This window comes from Oncorhynchus masou, chromosome 5 (genome assembly GCF_036934945.1).
Source record: "Oncorhynchus masou masou isolate Uvic2021 chromosome 5, UVic_Omas_1.1, whole genome shotgun sequence".
Taxonomy (NCBI): Eukaryota; Metazoa; Chordata; class Actinopteri; order Salmoniformes; family Salmonidae; genus Oncorhynchus; species Oncorhynchus masou.
Genome location: NC_088216.1, coordinates 67,784,037 through 67,806,781, shown reverse-complemented (window position 1 = coordinate 67,806,781; position 22,745 = coordinate 67,784,037). Strand labels below are relative to the sequence as shown.

The following is a 22,745-nucleotide window of genomic DNA, read 5'->3' as shown; positions in this document are numbered from 1 at the left end:
AGATCCTCAGACCCCTTGTGAGACCATATGCTTTTGCGGTTGCCCCTTGGTTCCTCCTAATGCAAGACAATGCTAGACCTCATGTGGCTGGAGTGTGTCAGCAGTTCCTGCAAGAGGAAGGCATTGATGCTATGGACTGGCCCGCCCGTTCCCCAGACCTGAATCCAATTGAGCACATCTGGGACATCATGTCTCGCTCCATCCACAGACTGTCCAGGAGTTGGTGGATGCTTTAGTCCAGGTCTGGGAGGAGATCCCTCAGGAGACCATCCGCCACCTCATTAGAAGCATGCCCAGGCGTTGTAGGGAGGTCATACAGGCACGTGGAGGTCACACGCACTACATATTTTGACTTGTTTTAAGGACATTCCATCAAAGTTGGATCAGCCTGTAATTTTGAGTGTGACTCCAAATCCAGACCTCCATGGGTTGATAAATTTGATTTCCATTGAACATTTTTGTGTGATTTTGTTGTCAGCACATTCAACTATGTAAAGAAAAATGTATTTAATAAGAATATTTCATTCATTCAGATCTAGGATGTGTTATTTTAGTGTTCCCTTTATTTTTTTGAGCAGTGTATATATATATATATATATATGTAATATGTATGTAATATGTATGTATATATATGTATATATATATATATATATATATATCCCACTTAAGACACTCCTGCTTCTCTCCAATCCTTATATCTTATGGTGTAACAAGACACCAAACCCTTATTACTCCCTTCAGGTGACCTGTCCTCACCTCCTGACCCTCCTTCACCTAAACCACAGATGTCCATCTGTCTCCCCTGTATCAACACGGTGCTGTCGTCACCTCCTGACCTCAACCCCTCCTTCACCTAAACCACAGATGTCCATCTGTCTCCCCTGTATCAACACGGTGCTGTCCTCACCTCCTGACCTCAACCCCTCCTTCACCTCATCCACAGATGTCCATCTGTCTCCCCTGTATCAACACGGTGCTGTCCTCACCTCCTGACCTCAACCCCTCCTTCACCTAAACCACAGATGTCCATCTGTCTCCCCTGTATCAACACGGTGCTGTCCTCACCTCCTGACCTCAACCCCTCCTTCACCTCATCCACAGATGTCCATCTGTCTCCCCTGTATCAACACGGTGCTGTCCTCACCTCCTGACCTCAACCCCTCCTTCACCTCATCCACAGATGTCCATCTGTCTCCCCTGTATCAACACGGTGCTGTCCTCACCTCCTGACCTCAACCCCTCCTTCACCTCATCCACAGATGTCCATCTGTCTCCCCTGTATCAACACGGTGCTGTCCTCACCTCCTGACCTCAACCCCTCCTTCACCTAAGCCACAGATGTCCATCTGTCTCCCCTGTATCAACACGGTGCTGTCCTCACCTCCTGACCTCAACCCCTCCTTCACCTCATCCACAAATGTCCATCTGTCTCCCCTGTATCAACACGGTGCTGTCCTCACCTCCTGACCTCAACCCCTCCTTCACCTCATCCACAGATGTCCATCTGTCTTTCCTGTTTCAACATGGTGCTCTGCTCCCGCCCCCCAACACATTTCAACACATTCCACAGCTATCTGTCTTTCCACAGATATTCTACGCTTCTTCTCTATCATTTATTTAATATCTCAATGTTCAAAATGTCGTATCCAACAATGTGTATGTCCAACGTGTGTGTGTCAGGGCTGGGGTAAAATCGAATTGAAGGCAGTCAAGTCAGGAAGTGATGAAAAAATTTTAAGGAAAGGATAAACTTTCTAATTCTCAGTTTATTGAGAGGTCATTGAAAATAGATACGATTTCTTTCTTCAATTTGAATTGACCCCGGCACTGGTGCGCCTGTGTGTGTTTGCGGTCCTGCTGGCTTGCTGTGCGGTGTGATTGATGCAGTGCATCCTCGGCTGCAGCACGTCCTCTGCATAATTGCTCCCTACCACCGTTTGGCAAGGAGCAGAAAAACCACTGACATTAACGACAGAAGGCCACAGTACTCCTCCATCTCCCTCCTCTCTGCTCCTTACTTACGAAGGCGTCCACATGCTTCCCAGCCGAAACAGTTTGGAACAGTTCTTGCATATATTATGACAACATTTTGTATGTTTTGGACTTAGGCAATACTTTTTTTTCGGCTGTTCAGGCACACAATGTGAGGCACGCCCAAAGTCTGTAGCCGACTACGCCCCCCTCGTCGGCTATTGATTAACAGTAGGGATTCTACAATGACGTGCCTGTTGTCATTTAACGAGAGACGACACATCCTTCACTTGATAAATACTGCACCAAACATCCGAGTCAGATGTAAAGATTGCACAGCTAAGATCTCCTCGGCAAAATCTGCAAATTAAGGGAGTATGTGAGCACACTCATTCTTTCAACTAAAGCATGCTGACGCCTCTACATATTGCTCTCCTTTAGAACCACCATACCCAACTCTACTCTTTCCTCTGCATCCTAATAACTTTCAGGCTTTTTAAGTTCATCATGTCTGTTTTCCTTGTTGTAAAACTAGCGAGCAATTATTTTTTTTTACTTCCTTTTTGTTTGGAGAGAGCAGTGAGAGCTTTTTAAAAGTTATTTAACAGCACAAGATTATCAATAACTTCTCTTGTTTGATAAAATAATGTTGAAATATGTTTCTACCCGCAAGCCAATGCCTAGAGCTGAACAGCAACATCAACAACTTGACGTTTTCAGGTTCAGAACACTCTCATTTTCAGAGTTTGTGTTAATGCCCAGCTCTGAGACTGTTTATTAGGCCTGCAATGCAGAGAACCAGAGTGGGAGTGAGATTTTACAGACAATCTAGTTTTTAGTGATGTTTTCATGGACGATTCATTTCTGATGCCAGTTCAGGTTTAGCAGAGTTGTCATGAATAGTGAAGTCTTAGTGATGTTTGTTTGTTTGTTTGTTTGTTTTGGTGCAAAGCAATAGTGCCTGTTTTTTGGCAAAGTTTTGGGTGAGTGACTTCCATTGGTGGCGCTGTCTGTTTTGGGTATATTTTTCATACATTCATTCTTTACTGTAACTGGCATAGCAGCAGCTTCCTGGATCCCCTCCGTTCCCCTCAGATCCCCCTCCTCAGATCCCCTCCTCAGATCCCCTCCTCCGATCCCTTCCTCCAATCCCCTCCTCAGATCCCCTCAGATCCCCTCCTCAGATCCCTTCCTCCAATCCCCTCCTCAGATCCCCTCCTCAGATCCCCTCCTCAGATCCCCTCCTCAGATCCCCTCCTCAGATCCCCTCCTCAGATCCCCTCCTCAGATCCCCTCCTCAGATCCCCTCCTCAGATCCCCTCCTCAGATCCCCTCCTCAGATCCCTCAGATCCCCTCCTCAGATCCCCTCAGATCCCCTCCTCCGATCCCCTCCTCAGATCCCCTCCTCAGATCCCCTCCTCAGATCCCCTCCTCAGATCCCTCCTCAGATCCCCTCAGATCCCCTCCTCAGATCCCCTCCTCAGATCCCCTCAGATCCCCCCTCCTCAGATCCCCTCCTCAGATCCCCTCCTCAGATCCCCTCCTCAGATCCCCTCCTCCGATCCTTTCCTCCAATCCCCTCCTCAGATCCCCTCAGATCCCCTCCTCAGATCTCCTCAGATCCCCTCAGCCTCACTAGCATGTTCATGTAAAAGCATGTTAATGAAAACTCTATGCCCTCCCTGCCTTAATCACAAAATGTGCTTTACATTTACATTCTTGCCCCTGGACCTAAACCGGCTCTGACCTAAACCGGCTTTCTTTGTGAAAGGTGTTGTTTGTGTGATGCACCACTGTGGAAGACTGTGACTTGACAACGGGACAGTATGCAGTGTGTGAGGGAGCAGAGAACTGTGCTGAGAAGTGGAGATTTTCCCGCTCAACCTGGACCTGAACAGACAGATAACAATCAGACCCGGACCCGAATGGACCGGTTATTTAAAAAAGAAAATGGGTTTCGAACCCGACAACAATCTCAGCCGAACCCCAATATACCCGAGGACAACCCAACCTAAATCCGACCCATACCCTAACAGGCCCGGGTCTAGACGAGACCCGTTTTGAACAGAGTGACACAAACGTTATGTTCATCAGCCAAGTTGCTCTTCTGGTTAACAAATAGGTCTTTCTATGTTGGCTTGGCTGTCTAGAAGATAATAAATTCACCTTATTACCGTAACATAAATATGTTCTAGGCTATAGCCATGGTCGGGTCCACTTGGGTCTATCAGCTGTAATTACAGAGACCCGAGACCCAATGACAATCAAACAGGAGCTGACCCGAGAGCTGAGGGACGGATTAGTATTCTGGATCCGGACCTGCTCAGGGATTGCATCTCGGTTATTCAGGTTTGGCTGGGCCCGTGAAGACCTCTACTGAGGAGTATGTAGTGTAGGATCTGACTAGAATGTCTGTGGCTAGTAACTCTTTATTCCCTTTTCTCTCTCTCTCTCCTCCTTTTTCTCTCCTCCCTTTCTCTCTCTCTCTTCACCCTTTTCTCTCCCTCTCCTCCCTTTTCTCTCTCCCTCTCCTCCCTTTTCTCTCTCTCTCCTCCCTCTCTCTCTCTCTCCTCCCTTTTCTCCCTCTCTCTCCTCCCTTCTCTCTCTCTCTCTCTCTCTCTCTTCCCCCTTTTCTCTCTCCTCCCTTCTCTCTCTCTCTCTTCCCCTTTTCTCTCTCTCTCTTCCCCCTTTTCTCTCTCTCTCTCTCCCCCCTTTTCTCTCTCTCTTCCCCCTTTTCTCTCTCTCTCTCTCTCTCTCTCTCTCTCTCTCTCTCTCCTCCCTTTTCTCTCTCTCTCTCGCTCTGTCTCTCTTTTCTCTCGCTCTGTCTCTCTGATTTACTGCTGACAATGCAAGACTGACATTTCTCTCTGCCATTTTCTTCTGGCTCTGACTTGACTAAAAGTTTTGCCTTCATTACAGAATTGATTTTAATCCCCATTTGAAGAATGCAAACTCTTGGTATTCAGGCTCCATAGAAAACTGTACTGTAAGCTATGCTTTGTTTACGTCATGCTCTGTCAATATTGGAGACGGCATCAAACAAACCATAACTGAATTTTGTCTATGACACAAGTCCAAGCCTAAATGGGAAGCAGGCTGTGATGTCTGAGAATGATCTTTGATCTAGCCAATGAGAGAGGGGGAGAGAGGACAAATGTGCTTGAACCTGCTCTAGAGGAATGTGGGTGGTCTGATGTCATCATCCACCAATGCAGCCAGTTTCAGCCTCGTCTGGGCAGTCGCACAGCTTTGGTTTCTGTTCAACTGGGTGTGTGTTTATGTGCCCGCTCTTTTATAGTACTTTACAAATAGTCAGTCAAAAAACTCTGCATGTCTTTTGGAGGATGGACTGACAGACAGGATAGGAGGTATCCTCTGTCACTGGCAATATTTATCAATTCTGCAGCGGTACATTTCATAGTTATTGACAAACTTAGATCAGTGAAAATGTTGAAAGAATTGTTCTCAGTTCTGCAATGGACCACCATGAAGTGTCAGAAATGTGTTGAATCATGCAACCAATGGGAGTATTTTGCACTTTGTTGTGACTCTTTGAAGGAGGTGATCATATCATGCAAGCACCTGCCCTTCCCATTGTGACAGTGTCAGGTGTGTGTGTGTCCATGTTCTCAGGCAGAAACTGAAGGAGTCACATACAGGTTCAGTCATGCTAGATTAGGAAGCCGAGAGGACGAGGGAATCACATCTCTAAATTCCCACCAACACACCCATAAAACACACATTAACCAAAGAGCTCCTGAAGGTAAGCCTGAAGAATGGTCTCAACTGAACAAGAACAAGTAGTTTAAGTAGTTCTTGCAGTTTCATGCCTAAAGTACAGTACGCTAGTATTTGTATTATATAAGTAAATTGTAGACTGTAATGTGTATAAGGAGGTTTACTCATATTTACTCATATTTACTCATATGTCATGGCTCTTTCCATAGGCTAATTACCATGTTTGAATTTGACTGGTTTCTAGGGAAGTTTGGAGTCAGGTGTAGCTTCACCAGTTGTTTTTGTCACAGGAATATGAAAGCTTGTGATGACAAATGCAGCGGCCATTTCATCCTGTCTCCCATGCTGGAGAGAGAAAATGAGAGCTTATAGTTACATTTCTTCAGTATTTTGCTTCCTCTTTTCATCGAGCTGTTCCCTCCTCTCGCCTCCTCTCGTCTCCTCTCCACCCCCTCTCTTCTCTCTTTCTGGCGTGAACCATCGTGGTGGTCCCAATAGAGTCCTGGACGGTGCTGTGCAGTCAGGGGAACAGGAGAATGTGATGCTGTGCAGGAGTAAAAGTGGACATAGAACAGCCAGATCTGGACAGGAAGTATACAACTGATAAGAAATGCTCTGTTTCTTCTTCTTCATTCAGGCCAGGAAGCTTTCTGAAACGGGTGGGGTGTGTTAGAATCCTGTCAGGATTGTGTTTATTAATGCACAGGACAGGGTATTGTCCACCTCCAGAGTATACTACATGTCATACGCAAACATGAGCACCACCAACAACTGTCATATGGTTTGGTTTGTGTGCTGGATTGTGTTTGTACAGTGATATCAGTGTCGGATAACCTCAGCATGATCAGCCCTTTGTATACACTCACTGTATTGTCTCATTGGGGTCAGAGCGGGGTCAGTGGCTTAATCTTGAAATGTAGTGTGTCCTGCTGCAGTAATTGTGTGTGTAATTGATCCCACTTTATGGAGACATGTTATCAGACAGGGAGAAAAGGGGCCATTACACAGCAGAGGAGCCCAGCAGAGTGATGGACTGGAGGAAAGAAAAGCTAAGATCATTATTTTCTTTAAGTGTGTCAAGATGTCTGTTCAAAGCAGTAACATGAGGGGTAGAATTAGTAGCATTTAGGGGTAGCATTTAGTCATGGATATATCCAGCTGCATGTACACAATGGACAGTATGAGGTGTGTGAAAAAGAAGCGGGTTGGATGGGAAGTCTCTCAACACATCAGGGTCCCTCTAGTGGCCAGGAGACCCACCTCCTGCCACTGCCTCCAGTGCAATGGTTGCTATGATAGCCTTGAGAGGGGGGCAGGATTGATGTTAGCTTTGTTAAAGGTGTCACACGGCTTAATTGATGGCTGAGGAAAGCCAGCTCCAAGTTTGGCAACGACGCTGTCACCTCAGGCACACCCTGCCCGGGAATCTATAGAAAAGGATGTCACAGCACAAACATATGAATCAATAGGCATCTCTCCAAGCTCTCTCCATCTCTCCAAGCTCACTCCATTTATTCAAAGCTCTCTCCATCTATTCCAAGCTCTCTCCATCTCTCCAAGCTCTCTCCGTCTATTCCAAGCTCTCTCCGTCTATTCCAAGCTCTCTCCGTCTATTCCAAGCTCTCTCCATCTCTCTAAGCCCTCCATCTATTCCAAGGTGTCTCCATCTCTCCAGGCTCTATCCATCTCTCTAATCTCTCTCCATCTATTCCAAGGTGTCTCCATCTCTCCAGGCTCTATCCATCTCTCTAAGCTCTCTCCATCTATTCCAAGGTGTCTCCATCTCTCCAGGCTTTCTCCATCTCTCTAAGCCCTCCATCTATTCCAAGGTGTCTCCATCTCTCCAGGCTCTCTCCATCTCTCTAAGACCTCCATCTATTCCAAGCTCTCTCCATCTCTCTAAGCTCTCTCCATCTATTCCAAGGTGTCTCCATCTCTCCAGGCTCTATCCATCTCTCTAAGCCCTCTCCATCTATTCCTAGTTGTCTCCATCTCTCCAGGCTCTCTCCATCTCTCTAAGACCTCCATCTATTCCAAGGTGTCTCCATCTCTCCAGGCTCTATCCATCTCTCTAATCTCTCTCCATCTATTCCAAGGTGTCTCCATCTCTCCAGGCTTTCTCCATCTCTCTAAGCTCTCTCCATCTATTCCAAGGTGTCTCCATCTCTCCAGGCTTTCTCCATCTCTCTAAGCTCTCTCCATCTATTCCAAGGTGTCTCCATCTCTCCAGGCTCTATCCATCTCTCTAAGCCCTCTCCATCTATTCCTAGTTGTCTCCATCTCTCCAGGCTCTCTCCATCTCTCTAAGCCCTCTCCATCTATTCCAAGGTGTCTCCATCTATTCCAAGGTGTCTCCATCTCTCCAGGCTCTCTCCACCTCTCTAATCCCTCTCCATCTATTCCAAGGTGTCTTCATCTCTCCAGGCTTTCTCCATCTCTCTAATCCCTCTCCATCTATTCCAAGGTGTCTCCATCTCTCCAGGCTCTCTCCATCTCTCTAATCCCTCTCCATCTATTCCAAGCTGTCTCCATTTCTTCAGGCTCTCTCAATCTCTCCCCTGAGGTGCACAGAGGGGTATTTACACTAGAACACGACCACATTGGACTGCTGTTCGACTGTACACACACCCTCTCCTCTCATCTCTCTGGTTGAAATTAGAAGCTGGGTGAGAGTGCAAATGTCATGCTTATTGAACAGAGAGTTGGAGCAATCAGACTACAGGCCAGTCCCCCTTGTTTAATGACTCATTAAAGAGGCTCATTAGAGGCATGTACAGTTGTCTTCAGGGTAGAGACAGAGAGTGCTCAGTACAGTCATCTCATCTGCCCTGACCTGGCCTGCATGCGTTTAAGGTAATTTACAGATTGCTAATGAACAGCAGAGTGCATTGCTCTCTATGCGGGCTGGGGTTAATAGTAGGTTATGTTACTGTATGTGCAGTGTTCTGGAACTTCACTCATCTATTACTGCTGGTGAGTCTGGAAGTCCCAAGGGAAATCAACATGTGTTTGAGGAAGGGTTGTGGTTGTGAACCAAACTGAAATTGTGCATTTAAACCGGAACAATTTACTCTGCTATTATTTAATAGCATATCTGTTTTTACTCACTGTAGTTTTCTAACTGACACAATATTATTGAATTATCTGTTAAGACTTCATTCTTATTCCCAGCTGCTACCAGTCTGTTTGGTAGTCCTGCCCTGTTCTCTCCTGTCCTTTCCTGCAGTGCCCTCCTCCAGTAGGATATTTAGGTTTCCTTGTTTATCTCTGCTGGGAATGGTCAGGAAGCCACTTCCTCCTTCATCTTTTGGGGGCCATTAGTGTAATGCCGTGTTTGTTAGGCCTCATCTACTGCTCACATAGCAGTATTAGACATATGATTAGATATATGATTAGATATATGCTGCATTTAGGTAGATGTTCTGTGTGTATTTCTTTTTCTTCACAATGATGTGATATCTTTGATATCAGAGATCAGAACTTGATCCAAATGGTGTATTGTTCCTTTTTATTGAGCTTTGTTCATTGGGTAAGATTAAAAACACCTTCAGTCGTCTGGGACGGGAGAAAGTCTTGTTTGAGGACCAGTAATAACACTGATTTGGGCCGGTGGATAAAGTCTTGTTTGAGAGCCAGTAATAACACTGATTTTGGCCGGTGGATAAAGTCTTGTTTGAGAGCCAGTAATAACACTGATTTGGGCCGGTGGATAAAGTCTTGTTTGAGAGCCAGTAATAACACTGATTTGGGCCGGTGGATAAAGTCTTGTTTGAGAGCCAGTAATAACACTGATTTGGGCCGGTGGATAAAGTCTTGTTTGAGAGCCGGTGGATAAAGTCTTGTTTGAGAGCCAGTAATAACACTGATTTGGGCCGGTGGAGAAAGTCTTGTTTGAGAGTCAGTAATAACACTGATTTGGGCCGGTGGATAAAGTCTTGTTTGAGAGCCAGTAATAACACTGATTTGGGCCGGTGGATAAAGTCTTGTTTGAGAGCCAGTAATAACACTGATTTGGGCCGGTGGATAAAGTCTTGTTTGAGAGCCAGTAATAACACTGATTTGGGCCGGTGGATAAAGTCTTGTTTGAGAGCCAGTAATAACACTGTGTTGGGCCGGTGGATAAAGTCTTGTTTGAGAGCCAGTAATAACACTGATTTGGGCCGGTGGAGAAAGTAATACTTTGTTTTAGATTTAATGCCTCACCAGAGGTCAGAAGGGCAATGTGGAAATCACTGGCCAGTCATGTTGTTGTGAGCTTGTGCCAAGTCCCAAGGTTGGTTGAAAGGCAGGCTGGCTGTCCTCACCAATGATGTTGTGTGAATCAACATCATGTGATGATCATGTTGGTCAATTTTATTTTAACAGTTTTGTCATTCAGGAGATCCCTATATGCACAGACAAAAACTCCCAGATAAACTAGGCTATATTGTCTGTAAACATCTTGATGGGTATTGTAAAATATGTTGACCACAATTTGAACAGTAGTGATCCAGTAGCATCGCTGTAGTCAATAGGGGCATTGTGAACTCTATAAGGGCGTCTGAGGCAGGGGAGAATCAGTTCATCAACATAAAGCATCACAGGGACAGACCTAGAGAGGGGTAACGGGATTACTGAGCCAGAGGGCAGGGCGGACACAAACAGTGAGAAATCAATGCTCTAAAGAAACATTGCAGAACGCTAAATCTTTTATCTCTGCTCAATCAACTATTTAAACTTTGTGCTCTGAGTTAAGAGCTCCCCCTCTATCGATTCTGAATTGTTCTTCTTTGCGCTTAAATCTCTCTCTCTGAGGCAGTCAATGTAACTCAGGCCCTACTGTACCTGTGGGCCACAACAATAGTCAATGTAACTCAGGCCCTACTGTACCTGTGGGCCACAACAATAGTTTTTGCAGATAGTTCCATTTTTTATTACCGTCGATATCAACCCTAACACTTTTCTTGTCTCACTGAATCTAACAAATTTTCTTCTAAGTGCTCCATCAGTGCTGTATATATAGGGTGTATTAGGACAGTGGAGACTCGTGTCTCTGGCTGGTAGGTTGCTTTATGAGGTAGTCAGTGAGGAGTGGAGAGGCAGCTGGGTGTTTTTATAATGCCAGGCCTGATTCATATAGCTCCTATGGGCTGGCAGAAACAGGTTTAATGCTTGCGTCAACAAACCGCTAAAGGCCTCTGCTAGCAATATGCTGAGAGATTTTATATTGCCCCAGCATAAAACCACTTTCCCTAACTCTGGGCAGTGGGGTATGATGAGAAGAAAGAGAGCTATTTGTTATTGTCTACTACTGCATGTTGTTTTCTTTCCGCAGTATTTACAAACAGGCTGGCTCTGAGCAGACCACTGCAGACAGACACTAAGCACAGAAGGCAGACTGCGCTATGCTATGCTAGCAGAGCGAGCCCCAGGCAGAGTGAGACTTTGAATTTAATACAATAGCCTGTTCCCTTCTGTCCTTGTTCATAATGAGATTGGAACACAGACATTTGGTCCCTTGATTAAAGCTACCAATCACAGTGAGGTTATCTGGTGACAGATTCCTCTGGCCTCGTTGTAATGGAGAATGTTATCGCCAACACCGTTATTACTGTCGCCTTAATTGCAAATGATGCCGTTGTTCACACCGCCAGGTTTCCTGGTCTACCCAGAGACACTTTATGATAATAGACTTTGATAGAGATAGTATTGTGTTGCCATTGAGTCAGACATACTAATTAAAATAACCATTCTACAGTACAATAGAGAGAAAATGAACTACATTTGCAACAGTGAAGTTCGCCATATCATCATTTATGTTTTCAGATGACCTCTTTACCCCAGTGCTGCCCCCAGTCAACATTGTTAGCATAGATCTGTTTGAGTAGTGCTGATGGGCCACTGCAGGCTGTGCTGACTGATTAGTGACATTAAGATCTGCATGACAATGTTCTACTGGCCTGGGACTAGGCCTTATTCTCACTGCACTAAGTTAAGATGGGGAGGAGGGGGGGGAATCATTGGTCATTGTAGTTGTATTTTTTGGAAAGCAGAGAACATGCCATTATTGCATTGGCATACATAGCTACGCTTTGCCTTTTGAATGTAGCCTGAAATTGAGGCCATATGTCTTGATGTGATGGCAGCATATATCCCCATGCTCTCAGTCTCTGATGAAGAAAACTTAAGCTAGAACACATTTTTATGTGAAATATTTTATTTACGTTTCTGAGTGGCCTTTTTTCAGGAGCACCGTTATGAGGAAATGTGAACTGTGGGGAAGAAGAATGGAGGTGTAGTGTGATTCCACTGTTTATTTAACTGCTGTTCTGTATGGACCACCTTCTGCAAACCTCCTCTGTGACGTTATAGTGGAACTAGGCTTCGTTTTTATAGCCAGGATATGACAATAAATCCCGTTTGTTTTTGTAGTCTGGAACATTTCAAAACATCTCTTTTTGTATTTATATTAAACCATTAAATGTTTCCATTCAGCAGTCTAAGTGATGCACGGTGCCTGTGTCGTGGATCAGTACGCACCACATTAACAGTAGTTCTTGTGCCAAAGTTTCCATGAAGTTGCCTGCATCTGGTCCGGATAAAAACCTGCTAGTCTTTATTTTCAAAATCAAAAAGCCTGAAACATGCAAATGACAGCATCACATATTTCTGTCTTCAGTTGGTTCTGCAGGTCGTCAGTCACTCTGCAGTACAGTTTCAGGGCCTTGAGCACACGAGTCAGGATGGAGGCAGTTGTTGCAGAAGCGAAACCTGACTGACTACTTCCAACAGTCCTGCCAGTATTGTGTTCCATCTTAACGTTCAAGGTGTGGCTGTAGTGATGTCATCACCAGTAGCATGTGTACTATACAGATTACTGGAACTGTACAATTACTACAGTACATCTGTAAGTACTTAACTACCTCCCTCTATCAGTCCCATAGTTTAGTTTCCTTTAACCAGTCCTCTGAGGCCGATCTGAGACCCACAGTAGTCATTGAGTATTACTGCAGTGCTGTACTGTGGGCTTAATGGGCTCTATCCTCTGGGTCTCTGGGTTCCATCTCAGGACTATGGGACGACTGCTACCTGCCTGCTCCACTTGTGACAGGGGTAATGTGCTCCACGGCCTGAGAGGAGAGCCTAGTGTGGTTTTGCCTATCTATCTGGCCAGCTAAACTCCCCTGTACTCCCTCCCTCTCCTCTAACTTCTACACAATCGCTCACTTTACTGTCGCTCATAATTGGATGGGATATTCTGCTAAATGAAAATAAGTGCCTGCTGTTCTGCAGCAGTCTGGAGTTCCTCGTGACAAACAGGAGAGGCAATATCCGGATGGTTGACTAATTCGGGAACCATCAGCCAGAATACCCCCAATATTCACCTTGTCCATTGTGACTTGTTGACTAATTTATCAGCTACTGTATGTTATTGTGCTGCAGGCTATTAGGCAGTTATGCTGCAGTCGAGCTGTCAGTTGAATAACATAGTCAGACCATTACTGGCACTTAACAGCGTTATACCTCTGTGGCCATGACACCCTCAACACACAATTGGAATCAGGCATTTTATGCAGAGTGCCATAAACACTCCATAAACGATAAATAGTTGCAATTAGAGAAGTATCTTTGTGGGTGTGAAGGGCTAACTTTGATTTGAGTGGATTCCACAGTGGGAGGGACTGGATGTAAATCAACACGATGTGTTATACATTTTTTTTTACACACACACACACACACACACACACACACACACACACACACACACACACACACACACACACACACACACACACACACACACACACACACACACACACACACACACACACACACACACAGAGTATAACAATAGAGCCCTTAGATGTGCTTCTCCCATTCAGTACGTCTGTCTGTTATGATTTGTTTTATCATCACACCAACAGACAGACATACTGACTGGTTATTTTGTTTTAGTTGGGACTGTTATTTCATTTTCCTGAGCCATGAAAGACACCCTGATATTTCTAAAAACATTCTGTTTCTAGGTACTTCAGGGAACCCCTTCACGTATGAACACTCAGCATACTTCAAACGCCCAGCAATACTGTGAATGTATAGTAGAACATAGTTGATCTGAATGTCAGTTTGGTCTCAGCTATCTTGTTTTGCCTTGACTGCTGTGGATTTAGATCTATATGGCTGTGGATGTGTTCTGTGTTGGCAGTGTGTCAGCAGGTGAGGGGTTAAGTTGGTGGGCTTACCAGTGGCTTGTTTGGAGAGCTGTTTCTAGTTCAGTGGTCGTGTGTACAGATTACCATGGGGGAGGAGGGGTTACACTACATGTAGTTAACTAATTGCTGTAATGTGTGATAAAGTTCAGATATATCACTCTGTAATGTGTGATAAAGTTCAGATATCTCACTCTGTCTTTTTACCTCCTCTCTCGCTCAAACACTTACAGGAAGACACAAAAACACTAACACACACATTGGTCACTGCCCAGTGAACACTTATCTCAAATTGATTCACTCCTTGTCCCTATTTGTTTTGCCTGCCTTGCTGCTACCACCCAGGAGCACTATTTTAGACAGTAGGGTTCCGTATGACGCTCTACCATAAAGCCATGTTTTATTGTCAGAAGCTCTGGGCTTGATCTGGTCAACCTATAAAGACATTACAGGAGCTCTACATTTGTACTTGACTGTGTGATTACAGGTCAGCTGTGATAAGTTCAGACAAATCTCTCTTCAATGATTATGATCTCGATAGAATCACAAATTCCCTTCTCCACATCACATTTATTTCCGGATGATCTGACTGGCAGCGTATATATGCGGATGCACACTGACAGGGTAAAACACATGAGAACATGATTGATGCAGCCCTATTGTTGATCCTCTCTATTGATGCTGAGAACTGTGAGTATGGGATTAAAAGTGTTCCCTGCCTTTTTAATGCGTACAAAACGTTTTAATTTGGGTTGGACAGGGAACAAGATTGGGGCTAATATCTAATGTTGCATTAATTTAATTTAAAAAGCAGGGCTGCCATCTCAGCACTTAGTGGAAGTTGTGCTGCCATAAAAAGTCAATGAAAGTTTTAGTGTAAAAAAGACCAAAGTGATGTAAGCTTAATGGCTTTCTTACACTGCAGCCCAGAGTTCAGGCCAGAATGGTAGAATCCACAAGGGGAAAATGAACAAGAACAATGTTTTTTATTTCCCTAGTATCTTAAGAGGCATTTGGTGATAAAAAATGTAAACCAATGTCAAACCCGCAGGGCTACAAACATAATTTGACTGCGGAACACATGAGTGCGCAATAGGACATTTGTTTCGCATTGAGATGGAGGATTTTGACACAAATTTGGAGGCACGAGATGGGCTTCAATGTTGTTCATGGTGTGTAGGAGGGTTAAAAATGGGTCTTAATTGTGTTGCCCCCAGAGGCACTGTCACAGGAATAGCTGAAGCACAAATCTGTCTTTGGTGTGTCTGTTTATCACAGCCTCTAGGTTCTCTTCTGTTTTGAGTTGGGTTTAACAGACATACATGGCTCAGTCATTCTGTTGGTTAAACAGCTTTGTCACTAAAGTAAAATTAAAAAAAGAACCCAGAACTACGAAGCTGAAGGTACTTGAATTGCCCGACCTCAAATCCTCAAGCTTTAAGAATTGGATCTCCATTTGTCTCTACTATTTGTACAAACCAAGGACTTTAAGAAATGTTTGTAGTCCCCCTTAAGGGCAGCTCATATCACATTGATTTGAATGTGACCATTCGTCTGTTGTCCTCTCGGGCCTGGAGCACAGAGTACATCTCATCAGATCAGACAGAGATACTCTTCAGACTGGTCTCTCTCCAGTCCTCTTATCTCCTACAGTTATCAGTCAGGAGTCGAGTCAACAAGATAAACTGACATTTCCTCCACTCCACTCTCCTCCCATCCTATCCCATCCCTTCCCTACCCACTCTCATCTACTCTGCTCCAGCACATTCCTCTTTCCTCCTCTCCTCAGTGTGTTGCTTAGAGGTTGGCACGTGAGGCATACATCTGTAAAGACTTGGGCTGCAGGGACTGAGGGATGAGGACATGGAGGCAGGGGATGAGAGTCGAGGAGGAGGGGATGAGAGTCGAGGAGGAGGGTTAAAGTGAGTGAGGTGGGGTTACATAAACACACTATGCCCTCCCTCCAGAGCCCTGCCAGGTCCTCTCAGCTAGCAGAGAAAACTGAGATTATGACTACAGCCCATGCACACCCACACCTCTCTCTCTCTCTCACACACACACACCACACACACACACACACACAGCTGTGTTTTCATGTCAAGATTTTTTGAAGTGTACATTTTTTGGCCATTTAATAATTTTATTTTCCCTCACCCTAAACCTAACCCTTAACCTTAAAATAGCATTCAAACAAAAAACAGATATTCAGGACCTTAAAATAAGGTTGGAAAACAACTGCACACACGCACGCACACACACACTACATCAGCAACTTTTTAAGATTCATCTGTCTGTTGTGCAAGGGATACCCTGTGGTGTGAAAGGTGAGAGAGTGATGTTGATCTACCTGACTGAGAGGACTACACTAGACTGCTGAGTAGTGAAATTGATACTGTTGTCTAGTCGCTAGACAGGTTAATGTGAGGTCATATACTTTCATTCTTTCTGACATGACTCTCCCTGGACTGACCTGGTGGAACACTGCATCTCAGCTCAGACACCTTCAGTCTGGGGCTAGGACTGAGTCAACCTCTATCTTTCTGTTGCTCTCAATCTCCCTCTCTCTGCTTTTCATTGGCTCCTGTCACTCTCCTTTAGTGTTTTCCTTATGTTAAGCCACATGTCTTTTTCTTCCTTCTATTTGTACAGGGCCCTTGATATGGCCCCATATATCTTCCTCCTCTCCTCTGTGTTACGGGGTATCAGTCTTGCTCTGTCTGATTTGGGAGTAGTGGAGTGCTGTCAGCTGTCCAGGCGCTCTCCAGATTTATGTGACAGGTTAATTTCCCTGTCTCCTCTGGGACTTGCTGTCACCACGGTGATCTCCAGGCGCTCGCTCACGTCTCTATGATCCATCACCCTCTCGGAGAGCGGAACACACACTATGCACACACACAGCACACACAGTCGGCATGGCAGGGGATCACTTAGGCAAAACTCTAAACGTAATTTGAATAAATCAATTCTGAGGAATTTTATGGATCAGAATATGTTGTGCTGTCATTAAGTAGCAGTAGAAGAGGACTTGAGTTGTGTGTATGTGTGTCGGAGAGAGAGAAAGACAGAGAGAGAGTGTGTGTGTGTGTGCAGGTCAGTGCAGGCTCTATGGGGGAAAGGGGGGATAGTCAGTTGTCCAACTGAATGTATTCAACTGAAATGTGTCTTCCGCATTTAACCCTAACCCTCTGAATCAGAGAGGTGTGGGGGGCTGCCTTAATCGACATCCACGTCTTCCGAAACCGGGGAACAGTGAGTTAATTGTCTTGATCATGGGCAGAATGACAGATTTTTACCTTGGCTTGATTTTGTTCGCCTATTATACAGTGGGGCAAAAAAGTATTTAGTCAGCCACCAATTGTGCAAGTTCACCCACTTAAAAAGATGAGAGAGGCCTGTAATTATCATCATAGGTAATCTTCAAATATGACAGACAAAATGAGAAATAAAAATCCAGAAAATCACATTGTAGGATTTTTAATGAATTTATTTGCAAATTATGGTGGAAAATAAGTATGGGGGTCGGCCCGTCAGGTAGTCCAGAATCCAGTTGCAGAGGGAGGTATTCAGTCCCAGGAACCTTAGCTTAGTGATGAGCTTGGAGGGCACTATGGTGTTGAATGCTGAGCTGTAATCTATGAACAGCATTCTCACGTAGGTGTTCCTTTTGTCCAGGTGGGAAAGGGCAGTGTGGAGTGCAATAGAGATTGCGTCATCTGTGGATCTTTTTGGGTGGTGTGCGGATTGGAGTGATTCCAGGGTTTCTGGGATGATGGTGTTGATGTGAGCCATAACCAGCCTTTCAAAAGTTCTGTGGGGTAGTAGTCATATAGACAGGTTAACTTGACATTCTTGGGCAAAGGGATTATGGTGGTCTGCTTGAAACGTAATTACAGACTGGGTCAAGGAGAGGTTGAAAATGTCAGTGAAGACACTTGCCAGTTGGTCAGCGTATGCGCTGAGTTCTCGCCCCGCGGCCTTCTGAATGTGAGGTCTTACTTACATTGTCTACGGAGAGTGTGATCACACAGTCGCCAGGAAAAGCTGGTGCTCTCACACATGGTTCAGTGTTGCCTCGATGCTAGCATGGAAGTATTTTAGCTCGTCTGGTAGGGTCACAATCCGGGCAGCTATCGGCTGCATTTTCAGATGTTGGATGTTGCACTGTCATTGTGGGGATGACGTCGTCGATGCACTTATTAATGAAGCCGGTGACTGATGTGGTAAACTCCTCAATGCCATCGGATGAGTCCTGGAACATATTCCAGTCTGTGCTAGCAAAGCAGTCCTGTAACTTAGCATCCGCTTCATCAGAGCACTTCCGTATTGAGCGAGTCACTGGTAATTCCGGTTGAGTTTTTGCTTGTAAGCAGTTATCAGGAGGATAGAGTTATGATCAGATTTGCCAAATGGAGGACGAGGGAGAGCTTTGTAACCATCTCTGTCTGTGGAGTAAAGGTGATCTTGAGTTTTTTTTCACATATAGTTGCGCAGTTGACATGCTGGTAGAAATTCAAATGTTCCTGCATTAAAATCACTGGCCACTAGGATAAGCATTTTCTTGTTTCCTTATGGTCTTATACAGCTCGTTGAGTGTGGACTTAGTGCCAGCAAAGGTGTGGGGGTATAATGGCATTGATGAAAACTCTCAGTAAATAGTATGGTCTACATCTTATCATTAGGTATTCTAACTCAGTCGAGCAGGACCTCGAGACCTCCTTTGTATTCTGGTGCACCAGTCTTGTTGATAAAAAGACACACCTCACGGATCTTACCGGACGCTTCTGTTTTGTCCTGCTGATGCATGGAAAACCCAGCTAATGTTATGTTATCCATGTCCTTGTTCAGCCATGACTCCGAAAGCATAGTATATTACAGTTCTTTAAAAATAAATAGTTCACCTTTATTTAACCTGGCAGGCCAGTTGAGAACAAGTTCTCATTTACAACTGCGACCTGTCCAAGATAGCAAAGCAGTGCGACACACACAACACAGAGTTACACATGGGATAAACAAATGTACAGTCAATAACACAATAGAAAGTGTATATATACAGTGTGGCAAAATAATGACAATTTAGCAATTAAACAATGGAGTCAAAGATGTGCAGAATATGGATGTGCAAGTAGAGATACTGGGGTGCAAAGGAGCAAAATAAATAATATGGGGATGAGGTAGTTGGGTAGTTGGCTATTTACAGATGGGCTATGTACAGGTGCAAAGATCGGTAATCTTCTTAATGTCTCATTGTGATAAGAGTCTCAAACGGAGCTCATCCAATTTGTTCTCCAGCAATTGCACATTCGCCAATAGGACAGAGAGTAGGGACGGTTTATTCTCTCGTCACTGAAGTCTCTATAGCGACATTTTTTTTCCTCCAAGTGTCTGGGATTAGGGCCTGGTCAAGGGTGAGCATTATGTCCTGTGCCGAAGTCTTTGTCCACATTGAGTTGAGTAATGGCTTTTTTTGGTTATAGGAAACAATGGAGGAAACATTATGTACAAAAGTTAAGCACAAAAAAACCCACAAAATAGCATAATTGGTCAGGAGCCCGTAAAACGGCGGCTATGCATCCCAGCACCATTTTGATGTTAGTCCTCCATGTACCTTTAAGGGCCAGACGTCCTGCTTTCTTCTGGGCCAACTGTAATTTGCTTTCGTCCTTTGCGGCACTTGACCATAGAGGAGTCTAGGCGTGCTTAAGCAAAGGTCTGTAGGACTTGTTTGGTCGATTTGTGAAGAAAGCAGAGCAGCGCTTTACCATGGACAGACTTCTCATCTTAACAACAGTTGAATCAATATGTTTTGACCTTGTGGCGCAGTGGTCTAAAGCACTGCTTCTCAGTTCTAGAGGCGTAATGACAGACCCTGGTTTGATTCCAGGCTGTATCACAATCGGCCATGATTGGGATTCCCATAGGGCGGCGTACAATTGACCCAGCATTGTCTGGGTTAGGGTTTGGCCGGGGTAGCCCGTCATTGTAAATAAGATTTTGTTGTGATTGTTTACAAGGTGAGAAATGATTATGTTTTAGTCAAATTTTATATATGTTTGGGCTTCTTGTGATCAATTTGCAGTCTACAAATGATTTGTAATTATGTCCTGGCTCCCATCCACTCAAGAAAAAAATCGTCCCGAGCCTCTAGTTGATGATCCCTGATCTAGGGTTACACCAAGTGTTTTAATGTCCTCAACTTACTAAACTTGCACATTATTCATTATTAGATTTAGATAAGGTTTAGAGTTTAGAAAATGATTTGTTCCAAATACAATGCTTTTAGTTTTGATACACTATACACTTCTGGTGTAAAGTTTTAGAATGCCTACTAATTCAAGGATTTTTCTTTATTTTTACTATTTTCTACATTGTGGAATAATAGTGAAATCATCAACACTATGAAATAACACACATGTAGTATCCAAAAAAGTGTTACACAAATCAAAATTTAGCCACCCTTTGCCTTGATGACAACTTTGCACACTCTCAAGCAGCTTCATGAGGTAGTCACTTAGAAAACATTCAATTAACAGGTGTGCCTTGTTAAAACTTAATTTGTGGAATTTCTTTACTTCTTAATGCGTTTGAGCCAATCAGTTGTGCTATGACAAGGCAGGGGAGTATACAGAAGATAGCCCTGTTTGGTAAAATACCAAGTCCATATTATGGCAAGAACAGCTCAAAGAGAAATGACAGTCCATCATTACTTTAAGACATGACGGTCAGTCAATACGGAACATTTAAAGAACTTTGAAAGTTTCTTCAAGTGCAGTCGCAAAAACCATCAAGCTTTATGATGAAACTGTCTCTCATGAGGACCGCCACAGGAATGGAAGACCCAGAATTACCTCTGCTGCAGAGGATAAAGACATTAGATTTACCAGCCGCAGAAATTGTAGGCCAAATAAATGCTTCACAGAGTTCAAGTAACAGACACGTCTCAACATCAACAGTTCAGACGAGACTGTGTGCAAAGAAACCACTACTAAAGGACACCAATAATAAGAAAAGACTTGCTTGGGATAAGAAACATGAGCAATGGACATTAGACCGGTGGAAATTTGTCCTTTGGTCTGAATAGTCCACATTTGAGATTTTTGGTTCCATCCGCCGTTTCTTTGTGAGACACGGTGTGCGTGAACAGATCATCTCTGCATGTGTATTTCCCACCGTGAAGCATAGAGGAGGAGGTGTTATGGTGTGGGGGTGCTTTGCTGGTGACACTGTCAGTGATTTATTTAGAATTCAAGACACGCTTAACTAGCATGGCTACCAAAGCATTCTGCAGCGTTAGTCCCACTAAGCCCAAACCAGATCGGATGTGGTATCATTTGTTTTTCCATCAGGAAAATGACCCAACACCTCCAAGCTGTGCAAGGGCTATTGAACCAAGAAGGAGAGTCATGGAGTGCTGGCATCTACATTGTAGAAAATAGTAAAAATAAAGAAAAACCCATTAATGAGTAGGTGTTCTAAAACTTTTGACCGGTAGTATATATACAAAGGTATGTGGACACAACTTCAAATGAGTGGATTTGGCTATTTCAGCCAGACCCGTTGGTGACCGGTGTATGAAATCGAGCACACAGCCATGTAATCGCCATAGACAAAAGTTGGCAGTAGAATGGCCTTACTGAAGTGCTCGGTGACTTTCAATGTGGTACTATCATAGGATGCCACCTTTAAAACAAGTCAGTTAGTCTAATTTCTGCTCTACTAGAGCTGCCCCGGTCAACTGTAAGTGTTGTTATTGTGAAGTGGGACAGTCTAGGAACAAAAATGGCTCAGCCGTGAAGTGCTAGGCCACACAAGCTCACAGAACGGGACCGCCAAGTATTGGAATGGGTAGCACGTATAAATCATCTGTCCTCAGTTGCAACACTCACTACCGAATTCCAAACTGCCTCGGGAAGCAACATCAGCATAATAAATGTTCGTTGGAAGCTTCATAAAATGGGTTTCCATGGCTGAGCAGTCGCAGACAAGCCTAAGATCACCATGCGCAATGCCAAGCGCCGGCTGGAGAGGTGTAAATCTCACTGCCATTGGACTCTGGAGCAGTGGAAATGCGTTCTCTGGTGTGATAAATCATGGGCTTGGCGGATGCCAGGAGAATGCCACCTGCCCGAATGCATAGTGCCAACTGTAAAGTTTGGTGGAGGAGGAATAATGGCCTGGTGTTGTTGTTCATGGTTCGGGCTAGGCCCCTTAGTTCCAGTGAAGGGAAATCTTAACTCCACAGCATACAATTACGTTCTAGATGATTCTGTGCTTCCAACTTTGTGGCAACAGTTTGGGAAGGTCCTTTCCTGTTTCAGCATGACAATGCTCCCATTACAGAAATGGTTTGTCGAGATTGGTGTGGAAGAACTTGACTGGCCTGCACAAAGTCCTGACCTCAACCCTATCGAGATCCTTTGGGATGAATTGGAAGGCAGACTGCGAGCCAGGCCTAATCACCCCACATAAGTGCCCAACATCTCTAATGGTCTTGTGGCTGAATGGAAGCAAGTACCCTCAGCAATGTTCCAACATCAAGTGGAAAGCCTTCCTAGAAGAGTGGATGCTGTTATAGTAGCAAAGGGGGGACCAACTCCATATTAATGCCCATGATTTTGGTATGAGATGTTTGATAAGCTGGTGTCCACATACTTTTGATCGTGCGCTATATATTTCGGAATAGTATATTACTAGCCACCCATTCACAAACTGACTGCAACTCTTTGTTAAGAGTGATTTGACTTGCTGTGGTAGCTGGTGTGTTTAATGTTGTGTCATAGACACACAGTCTTCAAGGCTAGTGGTAGGTCATTAGTAAAAATAGAAAACAGTAATGGGCCAAAACGGCT

General features: G+C 44.4%; 1 protein-coding gene across 9 annotated transcripts in view; it reads left to right on the top strand.

Annotated features, from left to right (window-relative positions):
* LOC135540135 (membrane-associated guanylate kinase, WW and PDZ domain-containing protein 1-like) overlaps positions 1–22,745 on the top strand; it is a 175,182-nt gene that overhangs the window by 38,101 nt on the left and 114,336 nt on the right. Inside the window, exon 1 of one of the 9 annotated variants that reach the window (XM_064966549.1) lies at positions 5,575–5,735. The exons of the other annotated variants lie outside the window; for them this stretch is intronic. The gene's annotated coding sequence lies outside the window, so the exon portion shown is untranslated. Of the gene's footprint in view, positions 1–5,574; positions 5,736–22,745 lie in introns of those variants that run through there. 9 annotated transcript variants of the gene reach the window in all.